Source organism: Alexandromys fortis, unplaced genomic scaffold (genome assembly GCF_014885135.2).
Source record: "Alexandromys fortis isolate MF-2015 unplaced genomic scaffold, M_Fortis_MF-2015_v1.1 scaffold_1, whole genome shotgun sequence".
In the NCBI taxonomy this organism is placed as follows: domain Eukaryota; kingdom Metazoa; phylum Chordata; class Mammalia; order Rodentia; family Cricetidae; genus Alexandromys; species Alexandromys fortis.
This window is the reverse complement of record NW_026067927.1, coordinates 11,406,875-11,420,019: the sequence shown is the minus strand read 5'-3', so window position 1 is coordinate 11,420,019 and position 13,145 is coordinate 11,406,875. Positions and strand designations below refer to the sequence as shown.

At 46.5% G+C, this 13,145-nt stretch overlaps 1 pseudogene; it reads left to right on the top strand.

Moving 5' to 3' along the window:
- The first annotated feature begins 5,762 nt into the window (after positions 1-5,762).
- On the top strand, positions 5,763-5,866 carry LOC126503070 (uncharacterized; annotated as a pseudogene).
- Positions 5,867-13,145: the final 7,279 nt, after the last annotated feature.

Genomic DNA, 13,145 nt, shown 5'->3' with positions numbered 1-13,145 from the left:
TGGGAAGATGTCTGATTACTGGCTTCAATAAACATGAATCCAGACTGCTCACAGGTTTTGGTGGCTTTGTTTTTGATAAATCATTCCACTAGGTATCTGTTGCCTTCTGATCATATGGGGGTATATGGGTATGTGGCAGTGCAGCCAAAAATGTGTACCTTGGGCTGGTGAGATGGCCCAGTGCCATAAAACTACCACAAAGCGTGACAATCCGAGTTCAATTCTCAGGACCTATACGGTAGGTAGAAGGAGATTGGCCAAGAACACACACAGTAAGATAAATGTATCTCTCTTACTTAAAATCACCAGAAATGGGGGGGGGGGGGCTTAAGAAATGTCTCAGTGGTTAAGTGCACTTACCGCTCCTGTAGCCTCCAGAGACCTGAGTTCATTTCCCAGAACTTCATCAGGCAGTTCACAGCTGCTTGTAACTCCAGCTTGGGGGGATCAGACAGGTACCCCCACACCCATACACAGAATCAAATGGTTTTTTCAATTTTTTTTTTTTTTTTAATGAAATCGAGTCTGCCATGTAGGTCTGACTGGCCTGGCCCAGAGCTTTTTATCTACCAGGCTGACCTCAAATGTATGGCAATCCTCCTACCTCTGCTTCCTAAATATTGGATTTATAGCATGCCTAGCCAATAATCAGAAATTGTGATAAAAACAGTTAAAGCTATGCTTTAGTGTGGTTGGCCAGGCAGAGGCTTTGTGGCTTGCCTTGTGTTGCTTTCATATTCTGCAGTACATTGAGGATTCATAGAGAAACTTTAAAGTGATGTCATAAGCTTTTCACTGATTTATTTATTCAGGTTTTTTTTTTAAAAAAAAAAAGGATTTATTTTTGCCAGACAGTTATGGCACACACCTTTAATCACAGCACTTTTACTTGGGATCTCTGAGTTTGAAGCCAACCTGGTGTATAGAACTAGTTCCAGGACAGCCAGGGCTACACAGAGAAACCTTGTCTCGAAAAAAAAAAATAATAATAATACTTTTATGTATTTGGGTGGTTGCCTATGTGTCTGTCTGTGCACCTTATGTGTGCATGGTGCCTGAAAAGGCCAGAAGAGGGTGTCAGATCTCAAGACTGGAGTTAAAGTTAGGTTGCATGCGGCCATATTGATACTGGGAATCGAGCCTAGGTTCTCTGGAAGAGTACCAGTGCTCTTAACTGCTTGCTGAGCCATTTCTCTGGCCCCTGTTACTTGCTTTGAGATGGCCTCAGTTTGTAGTCCTGGATGCCTTGAAGCTCACAGAAATTGCTTGCCCCTGCCTGAGTGTTGGGATTAAAGACACGTCCTGCCGTTCCTGGCCTCACCACTTTTAAAGAAAAGTTTTAGTTTTGTTTTGTGTGAATTTGCTTGTATGTGTATATGTTTATCACCTGTGTCTTGGTGCCAACAGAGGCCAGATAAAGGGTGTTGGATCCCTTAGAATTGGAGTTACAGCCAGCTGTGAGTTACCATGTGGATGTGAACCAAACCCTGGTTCTCTGAAACAAGTACTTCTCACTGCTGAACAGTCTCCAGCCTCTCTTTAAGCAGGACACAAATGTGTATAAGGAAGTTGGGTTTGGGTTGGAGCAGTAGCTCATTTCTTAAGACCACACACTGACTTGGAAAGGATTGGAGTTTGACTCTAAGTATCTATCTCAAGGGCTCACGATCACCTGTAACCTCAGCTCCGGGGGACCCTGACACCTCTAGCTTCATGGATACCTGCACTCACATTCACATAATGAAAATAAATGTTAGACCTATTGGCTATAGTGGTGATCACCTCTAATCCCAGCACTTCGGAGTCAGAGGCAGGCCGATCTCTTGAGTTCCAGGACGACTGGGGCAGCAGTTACACAGAGAAATGCTGTCTCACGCCCCCCACCCCCCACAATAAAATAAACATTAAAAGAGAATGTTGGGTTGTCTATATTGAAATACATGAATTCTGGAATTTTTTTTTTTTCAAGACAGGGTTTCTCTGTGTAACAGCCCTATTGTCCTGGGACTAGCTCTGTAGACCAGGCTGGCCTCGAACTCACAGAGGCCTGCCTGTCCTTGCCTCCCAAGTGCTGGGATTAAAAGTGTGCCCCACCACTGCCTGGCAGAATTTTTGTTTCTTTAATTTTGGTTTTGTTTTTTGAGATTTTTTTTTTCTTGTTTGGTAGCCCTGGCTGTCCTGAAACTAGTTCTTCTGATTAAGCTGGCCTCACACTCACAGAGATTCACCTGCCTCTGTCTCCTGAATGTTGGGACTAATGGCGTGTGCCACCACTGCCTGCCATTGTTGTTCTTTTGTTTGTTTTGTTTTTGAGCAGACTAAACAGATTTCTGGTGCTGTGTTCCAGCAAGCCCTATTCACTAATCATGTTTCTGATTATTGAAGTCTTACTAACTTTGCTCCTCAAGTTTTTATTTGAAAAATTACTGACCTGTCAAGCAGTGGTGGTGCATGCCTTTAATCCGAGTACTCAGGAGGCAGAGGCAGGTGAATCTCTGAAAGTCCTAGGCCAGCCTGGTCTACAGAGGAAGTTCCAGAGTAACCCTGTCTTGAAAAATTGAAAATAAATAAATAAAAAGATCACAAACCTAAAAAAAGAAAACACAGAAAAAAATATATTGAACTATGCATATTCTTTTTTTGTTTTGTTTTTGGGTTTTGTTAGTTTTGAGATGGTTTCTCTATATAGTCTTGGTCTTCCTGGAACTCATTCTGTAGACTAAGCTAGCCTTGAACTCCCAGATCCACCTACCTTGGTCTCCCAAGTGCTGGGATTAAAGGTGAGCAGCACCATGGCTGGGCTCACATACCTTTTATTCACACATCTGCTCTCCTTCCAAGATTAGGAAGACCTGGAGACTCTGCCCTGCTTCCCAAGTTCTGGGATTATTGGCCTGAGTCTTTTCTGGTTTTAACTGTCATATCCACTCGCTTCACGCTCTTTCCTCAGCTGTCCTTGGTTTATACTCTTGTTCATCTCGTCACGTAGGTTTTAAGGTTACTGGTATAGTTTGCTTTTAAAGAGCTTGCCACCATATACAAAGGCCCTTGGTTCAGCCTCCAGTACTGCACACTGACAAGATTTGGAGTATTTCACCCTTGAATAGATTGATCCAGGCTAACTACAGAACGGGGTGTTTAAACTTCCCACTCATGACCCCTTTATGCTTGAATTTTTTTTAATTTTTTTAAAGTATTTAATTATTCTGTATACAGTGTTCTGCCTGTATGTATCCCTGAAGGTCAGAAGAGGGCACCAGATCTCATTACAGATGGTTGTAAACCACCATGTGGTTGCTGGGAATTGAGCTCAGGACCTCTGGAAGAGCAGCCAGTACTCTTAACTGCTGAGCCATCACTCCAGCCCCTATGCTTGAATTTTTAAGAAAACAATTCTTTAGTCCAAGCTGTGGTACATACCTGTGGTTCTCACTTGTGATACAGAGAAGGATTTACTTCATCTTTGGCCACGCAGTAAGTTCAAGGCCAGGGTGTGAGAACCCCTTCTCAAACAACAGAAAAAATGGTCTCTGTATAAGTCGAGTAAACGTTTCCCTGCAGGTGGTGGCAGGCCCCGTGGGAAGCACACCACCCAACAGTCTCCTTTCACCTGCTCTGCCAGGTGGTTCCAATTGCTCTCAGCCCTAATGGTGTTCAGTCGGCCTGGGACTGCTTCAGAAAAGGGAAACTAGCGCACACTGCAGCCTTGACGCCAGGACTACCTCAGCTGGGGGGCCTAGACGAGTAGGAGTTTTGGCCCCAGAACTTGACAGTTGAGTGGTCTTGGGGAAGTCCCTCAACCTCCCCATGTTCCAGTGTCATTCTCCAAAAAGGAGAGAATCTCGCCTGCCTCTCAGGGAGACCCCCAAGTCCTCTGAAGCCTGTACCTATCAACCAGCCCTGAATTGTGTGGCAACTTTGAAAGGGCTTAGAGATGGGGACAAAGAGCCAGGGAGGAAATTGCGGCCAAGGTCACACAGAAAGGAACAGTCTGGGGACGTGAACAAATCCCAGTGTCCTTGATACGGCCTCAGGCTGCACACTGTTGTCTCCATGCTGTACAGTGTCAAATACCAGGTCTTAAAACTCAAGAAATAAATTGCTAGTTCATACTGAGCAAGATAGCTATTTTAGGGCAGACAGGCTCTCAGCAAATCATAAATTCCATCACCTGGGCAACTGCCTGCGTTCATGGCAAGGCAGTTCTTTGCCATCTGCGTGCGTGGGCATCTGGATATGTGGATATATGTGTAGCCCTGGGCCTCCTCCCTGCCTCTCTCGGTAGCTATGGTCACCCTTCAAGGACCTGTGGCCATGGTTGCTGATGCTTAAGATGCTAGCAATGGGGAGTTGAACATGGAGCCCTCCCAGTCCAGACAGGGCTAGTGTCCCTGGGACTACAGGTAAACACCATGATTTCTCTTAACTTCACATTCAAATGCCAGGCTCTTTATAGGACTCCCCACAAAAGGCTAAGGCCTTTTGGTGACCAGAGCATGGAAGATGTCTACCTGTGGGTACAATGGGGAGCTCTGGAGACCTGGAGCAGGTGTTTGGGACTTGAGTAGGTGGAAAGACATTTCCTGTGTATGGGAGTGGAATAGCCTGGCATGGAGGGTTAGCCACTGCCGTAGGAAAAAAGCACTCTCCTGCAGGGCTTCAGAGCTGAAGTGGGTGAGAAGTGCAAAGCCATAGACGCTGTCCCAACCTAGGATTTGATGGGCCCTAGTACCACTAAGGAGACCAGCCTCTGGGCATGCCTGCAGGGGATTATTTTAACTGGGTTCATTGAGATGGGATGACCCATACTAAATCTGTGCAGTCCTGTTCCCTGGGCTGGAGTTCTGAATTGCAAGTTCTGAATTGCATAAGAAAGAGAAAGCTGCCATGGGCCTTTAATTATACCACTCAGAAAGCAGAGGCAAGGAGATCTCTGAATTTGAAATCAGCTTGGTCTGCATAACAAGTTCCAGGTCAGCCAGGATTGCAAAATGAGAGACCCAGTCTCAAAAAAGGGGCACGGAGTATGGGTGGAGAAATGGCTCAGCAGTTAAAAGACTACTAGCTGCATTTCAAGAGGACCTGGCTTGATTCCCAGCACCCATGGGGCAGCTCATAACCACCTGCAACTCTAATTTCATGGGATTCACTACCCTCTTCTGGCTTCTATGGGCACAAGGCCTACATCTGGTTTGCTTACATATATGAAGCCAAAACACCCAAACACATGATAATGAAAAAAAAATTTTAAAAGGAAGAGCCGGTGGTAGTGGTACATGCCTTTAATCCCAGCACTTGGGAGACAGAGGCAGGCAGATCTCTGTGAACTTGAGGCCAGCCTGATCTACAACAACTTGATCCAGGACAGGCACTAAAGCTACATAGAAACTTTGTCTCGAAAACAAAACAAAACAAACAAAAAAAAAAAAAAAAAAAAAAAAAAGAAGAGGGCTGGAGAGATGGCTCAGAGGTTAAAAGCACTGGCTACCCTCCCAAAGATCCTGAGTTCAATTCCCAGCAACCACATGGTGGCTTATAAGCAGCTATAATGAGATCTGGTGCCCTCTTCTGGCTGCAGGGATACATACAGACAATACGGTATATGTAATAAATCTTTTGAAAAAGCGGGATTGGGCCGGGCGATGATGGCACATGCCTTTAATCCCAGCACTCGGGAGGCAGAGGCAGGCAGATCTCTGTGACTTCGAGACCAGCCTGGTCTACAGAGCTAGTTCCAGGACAGGTTCCAAAGCCACAGAGAGATCGCTTCTCGGCCTTTTGGCTAAGATCAAGTGTAGTATCTGTTCTTATCAGTTTAATATCTGATACGTCCTGTCCTCTATCCAAAGCCACAGAGAAACCCTGTCTCGGAAAAAAAAAAAAAGCGGGATTGGGGTGGCGGCAGGGGGTAAAGCTGACCTCTTGGAATCATCTTTATATCTTGACTTGGACGCAACTGATTAGCTGTCTCAAGCTCCTACTGCCAGAAATTCCTCACCGTGATAGATAATAAGGGTAGATAATAAGGCTATCTACCCTTAAATATGAGTGGAAATAAACCCACTCTCCCTTAAGTCGCTCTTGTGAGGGTATCCTCGTGGTTGCATAGCAGCCAGGTAGAGGGTTGCACCAGCCATGTGACAGGACATCTGTGGACACCTGTATGAAGAGGAGGGTGGCAGTGAGGAGCGGAGAAACGGTGTAAAGGGACCTTGGGCCAGTAAACGCATGAAGAATGACCAGTGCCAGAGGAGGGGGTGTGGGATGGATAACCAAAATAAGGCAATGTGTAATGAACCTTGTGGTGTTGGGATGGGAATAGGGGAAGCCAATGTGAACTCGGTTTTCAGTCCTCGGGCAGAAAGGCAATTAGATCCTGAGAGGGCCTAGAAGGAGCATCAGAACCCGTATGTACCCAGCAAGGCAGCTGTCTTACCATACACAAGACCCTGAGTTCCATTCCCAGCACAAGGGAAAGGAAGGGGGGACAAGAGAGGAAGGAAAGAAATTCCAAGTTCTTTCCCCTGAAAAGGGCAGTTGTAGTGGCCTTGGATGTCTACAGATTTTTGAGGCAGCTGATTCCTTTTGCTGCCTTAGCCCCCAGCATCTTACTCTTGGGAGGTGCTGAGAATCTGCCCCTACAATGAGTCCTTATGTAATGACAGTTTGAGAACCCCTACATTCTAGAGAGAGAGAGAAAAAAAACCCGCTAGGGTAGGAATCTCATCAGCTGTCTCAAATCCTGTACTTACCCCAAACCAGGCAGGCATGGTGCCTTCTGATCAAGATGTAGCCAGTACCATGCCTGCCTGCGTGCGGCCATGTTCCCCGCCATGATGATAGTGGACTGAACCTCTGAACTGTGAGTCACCACAATTAAGTGTTTCCTTTTTATTTTTAAATAATTTTTATTTTATATGCATTGGTGTTTTGCTTACCTGTATGTCTATGTGAGGGCATAGGGTTCCCAGAACTGAAATAACTAAGAGCTGTGAGCTGCCATGTGGGAATTGAACTTGGGTCCTCTGGAAGAGCAGCCAGTGCCCTTAACCATTGAGCCATCTCTGCACCCCCAAATGTTTCTTTTTTAAGAGTTGCCATGGCCTTGGTGTCTTCACAACAATAATAATTATTGCTATATAATATAACTATTCCTACCCAGGAAGAGTGAAACAAAAAGACCCTTCAACCCCAATGACTGGCTTGGGGTGCATGAGTGTCCTACACCTTGCAGGCAACAGGAAGTCGACTGGCAGTCACACTGAGGGGAGCTTGTGCAAAAGAGACCTCAAACCTCACCCCCACAGTGATATATTCCCTCTAGCAATGCCACACCTTTTAATAGTGCCACTCCCTTTGAGGGCCATTTTCTTTCACACCACTGCAGCCTCCTTGTTCAGGAACATAGGGAGCACTATCATTAGCAACAGGGTTGGCTACCGAGCAAAATCACTAGGGTTGCAGTTATTCCCCGTTCCTGGTTCATGCAGGAGCCCAGTGGTCCCAGCACATAGCCCAATGTCTGGCACATGGGGTGCGCCATCAGTAGATGCTAGGTTGTGGGTGTTGCCTACTGGTTTCCTCAATGGCTTCCTGAGGTTCACATGGCTTGATTAGTCACCATTTGGCCTAGCAGGATGCCAGTCCTGGGGATCAGTGAAGTCAGTTAGCATTTTTCCTTGTGGCCACACTTCTGGCCTTTGCCCAGAAGGAGGAGAAGTGGGGGAAGGCAACCAAGCGAATCCCTGCCAGCACCAAATGCCAGCAGGGTATGGAGGTGCCTGGGAACACAAAGAGTGGGGTCTCCCAAAGGTCAGATGTCCCTGAAGATCGATGAGAGGTGAGGTGCTCAATGGATTGGTTTAAGTTGTCTTTGGTCACAGAAATGTCAAACTGGAAAATCCCGGCAAGCACTATTTTTAGAGAAGACTCAGAAAGCATTTTTCTGGCCAAGGGGACAAGTTTTTTTTTTTTTTTTTTTTTAAACAGAAACAGTAGTTAACTCTAACCCTTAAACCAACCACCCCTGCCTGGAATTCTCCAGACCCTAGCCCCTCCCCTGTCATGTGGGAATGTTGCTGGAAGAATGTGGTGCTGCCACAGAGGAGACTCGAATCTTTCAGATACGAAAGTCTCGAAACACCAAATAGAAGTTTTTCTCATCAGTTTGGTTCCTGCTAATGCTGGTAATTGTGTTTGGGGACTTTTCTTTTTCTGGTGTTGGGAATCTACCCCAGAGCTTTACGTGTGCTAGGCAAGCATTCTGCCACCGAGACACATCTTCAGCTCAACGCTCAGTTACCCAGGCTGACTTTGAACTCTCTCTGTAGCCTAGGAGTGCCTCCAGCGTGTCATCTTACTGTCCTGGCCTCCTAGGAAGATTACAGACGTGTGCCACTGACAGTTTAATGCTTTATTTATTTAGTTTTGTTTTTTTCCGGGTCAGGGTTTCTCTGTGTATCTCTGGCTGTTCTGGAACTCACTCTGTACACCAGGGTGGCCTGAACATCAGAGATCCTCCTGCCTCTGACTCCCAAGTGTTGGATTAAAGGTGTACAGTACCACCACCCAGCTTACTGATACTTTTAAAGATTTGTTTTCTAAATGATATGTATGTGTGTTTCTGTGTGGGAGTATACACACTTGAGTGCAGGTGCCCCTGGAGCCCTGTAGAGCTGGGGTTACAGTTAGCTGTGCGCCACTCGGCAAGGGTGATAAGAACCAAACCTGCGTCTTCTACAAGAGCACCGTGTACTCCTAACTGATGACTAATCTCTCCAGCCCACGCTTTTCTTATCTAATGAGACAGAATCTTGATATATGTTCCAAGCTGGTCTCAAACCCACAGTAATCCTCCTGCCTTAGCTTCACAAGTACGAGGATTATAGCTGTGCCTTGCCTTGCCAGCTTTAATGATAATCTTTTATGAAAAAAGATTTGTTTTATGTTTGCCTGCCTGTATGTGTGTCTGCGCACCATGTTTGTGCCTGTCCTCGTAGGTCAGAAGAGGCATTGGATCCCCTGGAACTGCAATGGCAGAGAGTTGTGAGTTGCCATGTGGGTGCTGGGAACTGAACCTGAGGCCTCTGCAGGAGCAGCCAGTGCTTAGCTGTTTCTCCAGGCCCTTCACTTATAATCTTAGCATTCTCATCTTATACTTTATGCTTGAAACCTACTTAGAACTAGTCTGAGCCGGGCCGTGGTGGCGCACGCCTTTAATCCCAGCACTTGGGAGGCAGAGGCAGGCGGATCTCTGTGAGTTCGAGACCAGCCTGGTCTACAAGAGCTAGTTCCAGGACAGGCTCCAAAACCACAGAGAAACCCTGTCTCGAAAAACCAAAAAAAAAAAAAAAAAAAAGAACTAGTCTGTATTTTCCTGAGACTGAAGCGTCTCCAGGGCTCCTGCTGATTATGGAATACGTATGTTAAACATGGAAGGTGACACCAGCTAGCTCCTTGAAGCCATCGAAAAACCTCTCCTACCTCCAGCACTCACAAGGATACAATGGGGCATGGCCTGGGTGAGATGAAGTGGGAACCCCTCTCACCTCGCTGTGGTCAGGCCCTTCCTCCACAGACAGGATCCATTGAGGCCAGAATCTGGGCAAATATTTGTGCCATGGAATTTGGAATCTAAACTTGTAGGTTTGGTCATCTGAGGCAGAGGAGGCTGTGGATTCTGATGATCAGGAAAGTGTGTGTGTGGGGGGGGGTTGTACAGTGAGGAATTCCCTGATTTGGAGGAAGCTGCCTTAGAAAGGAACCAAGTCCAGATCTAAATGAGAAGCAAATGGACTTGAGAAAATGTCGGACTTGATCCAGGAGAACGTTGCTGATGTGAGGATGCTACAGAGCAAACAGGGTCACCAATCAGTTGAGTGAAGAGGAAAAGGCGAATGACCAAGAGCTTGTTTGGGCTCTCACTGCCTGGTTGAGGAAGACTTGGCCCCTGGCACTCGTGAGGCCCAAGCATGTCTGCAGGAGTGAACTCATTCTGTTCCATCCTGGGTCTTCTGAGCAGTTCATTCTGTATCCACTGATAGACCAAGATAGAGGCTGCCTTCTGGCAGGATCGCTCCCCCTCCCACAGACTGAAATAAAGTAGCATCTGGCTTCTTCCTCAGTCTTGTCTGAGTCTGCACTAAGTCAGCCCCGGACTTGTGGATCAGTCCCTGCAGCATGGTCCTATCCAAGTGCTGCCTGCTTCTCTAACAGGTACTGGCTTCGATTTGCCTCGAACACTAGCCGACATGCAGAGGCACAGCCATTGCTAGGGACTCCTGATACATTACAATCCACCACTGAAGACAGGATCGTAATACCAGGTTTTGTCAACTATTTAAGGATCCATGTGGGATTCCCAAAAACGCCCCTTGGACATCTGTGAACTTGTGTTAAAAATCAGAAGAGAAAAATTTGAGTCTCTCTCTAGAACTAAAAATAAACATAGGCGAGTGTCCAGGAGCAGAGAACAGTTAATAAGTACTGGGAAAAAAAGCCTCTAATCTTGCCTCTGTTCCATCCATCTCTTGTATAGAAGCCAGAGAGAGAGTCCCAAGAGGCAGGCCACTGGGCTGCTCCAGTGCCAAACAGCCTTCCGCTTGGAGCCCATCCTCTAAAATACTTCATAAGGTCCATGCTGCTGTTCAGTTTCTGGCCTCATCTCACCATCCTCCACTTGAATTCTGCACTTGCTCCCTCCTCCTTTTTCTCTCTAAATTACATTTAGTTTTATTTTTTAAAGACTTGTTTTATATACACGAGTGTTTTGTCTACATGTGCATCATGTGTATGCCTGGTGCTCATGTGCATGTGTATCATGTATGTGTATGCCTGGTGTTCATGTGCATGTGTATCATGTATGTGCATGCCTGGTGCTCGTGTGCATGTGTATCATGTATGTGCATGCCTGGTGTTCATGTGCATGTGTAACATGTATGTGCATGCCTGGTGCCCGTGTGTAACATGTATGTGCATGCCTGGTGCTCATGTGCATGTGTATCATGTATGTGCACACCGGGTGCTCGTGTGCATGTGTATCAGTACACAACACGTGCTCATGTGGATGAGTATCATGTTCATGTGTATATGTGTCATGTGCATGCCTGGTGCTCATAGAGGCCAGAAGAGGGTGTTGGATCCCTTGGAGCCAGAGTTGCGGATGGTTGTGAGCCACCATGTGGATGCTAAGAATCGAATCTGGGTTTCTCTGCAGGAGCAGACAGTGCTCTCTTGACTGCTGAGCTTTTCTGTCGAGTCCTATCTATTTGTTGGTTTATTTGTTTGCTTATGTGTTGGTCAAAGGACAATTTGCAGGAGTTGGCTCTTCTTCCATCATGTGAATCCCAGGGGCATTATATTTTGTAGCAAACACCCTCACTTGCTGGGTCATCTTTCTAGCCCTCTCTAGTTTTTTGTTTTCTTTTTTTTTTTTTTTTTTTTTTTTGACAGGATCTAACTATGTAGCCCTGGCTGGACTGAAACTTGCTATGTAGATCATTCTGGGATGAACTCACAGATCTTTGTCTCTTGCCCCTAAATGCATTCCTCCTCTCTCTCTCTTTTGCAACAAGGTCTTGGACTGGTTCTGCCTTCCAGGTATTGGAATTGCAGGTGTGCTCCCCAACACCCTGCCTTTCTCCTGGCCATCTTGAGAGTTCTGTGGTTTTGTTCGTCTTTTGCCTGCATTGTTCTTTCTGTCAAATGCCTTTCCACCAGCTTGCACCGCCCGGTGCTCATATTCAGATCTCAGCTGAAATTTGGAGCAGGGCATGAAATCCTTTTGCTGGTGATCCATATTCCAATTCCCAGGATTGTGGATGTAGACCCTGACGCTGGGGAAAGGCTGACAATTCTGGACCTTGGGAGGCCCTCCAACCTGCAGACCATTCAGCTTGCAGTGGGAATGAATGTGAAAATAACATGCGGAACATCTGAATTTTCTCTGCTGCGCTGTAATATTTTCAATAAGCCTGGGGATAGAAGACGTGTGCACGAATGTGTATATATGCATGTGTGTATGTGTGTGTGTGCATGCGTGTGTGTGCATACGCACGCGCGCACGCACGCACACACACTGAGAGACCATACACACTGAGAGACCACAGCTCGTCTTGATGCTGGGGTATGGGTGGGGATCCAGGGATCCTTTTGTACTTCTTCAAAGCTTTCAATGGACCATCTTGTTTTGTGCCTGCGGCCACACCCTCCTGTAGATGTTTTCTGGTGCTCCTGAGCACTTTGCTCTGATATGTAACCTCGGGCGCCTTTCAGCCTTTCCCACTGCCAGCTTGGAGCTCTGTTCTCTTAGATGTGCTATATCAGTTACTGCTTGTGTATTTGTTTTCCAGCTTCCAATCTTTCCTCGTCGGTGTCTCCTTCCCCATTCTTTGTCTCTGTGGTTTTACACCCTTTGAAAAGGAGGCCCCTGTAGCTGTCATTTCAGAAGGACGTTTAAGACAGAGAAGAGTTTGCCTTCAAATTAAAAAAGCTATCGCATGTATTCTTGGTGTGGTAGGACTCTGGGGCATGCTTATGGAGGTCAGAGGACAACTTGCAAAAAATGGTTCTCTCCTTCACCATGTGGGTCACAGGAACTAAGTGGTCAGGATCGGTGGCAGGCACCTTCACCCACTGAGCCTTCTCAATGTCCCTGTCCTCAGTTCTTAGCATATTGCTTAGCTTACAGTAAGTTCCCCCCCCCCCCCAGTATTTGGGAAGTCAAGTAATTTCAGTATTTCACCTTTGGAAAAAGTAAGAATCTATGTTCTGCTCAAGATTGCTTATGCGCCATTGGACAGCCACTTGTCTCTGCTTGTGTGAAATAGTAATAACACCTCATCCAAGTGCCTTCCCCAGGGCCCAGAGCAGAGGAGGCAGAGTGCTGGAAGGTTCCGTGTCAAAGTGACAATTCTTAGAAAGTCAGTGTTTTACTTAAGCTTAAAATTAGTCTTCACACGTGAATGACAAATTGGCCTATAATTAATGCCTCCAGGGCAAAATCGACGTTTCACCTAGCTTGCCGCGTAGAGGTAGCAAAACCCTTTCTCAGCCAAGAAAGGAAACCAGTATTAGTCGCTAAGATCCTAAACTGACATGGGTTGTGTGGATTCTGCAGGCTCCGTTCGCCCCGGCTTCTCACCCCT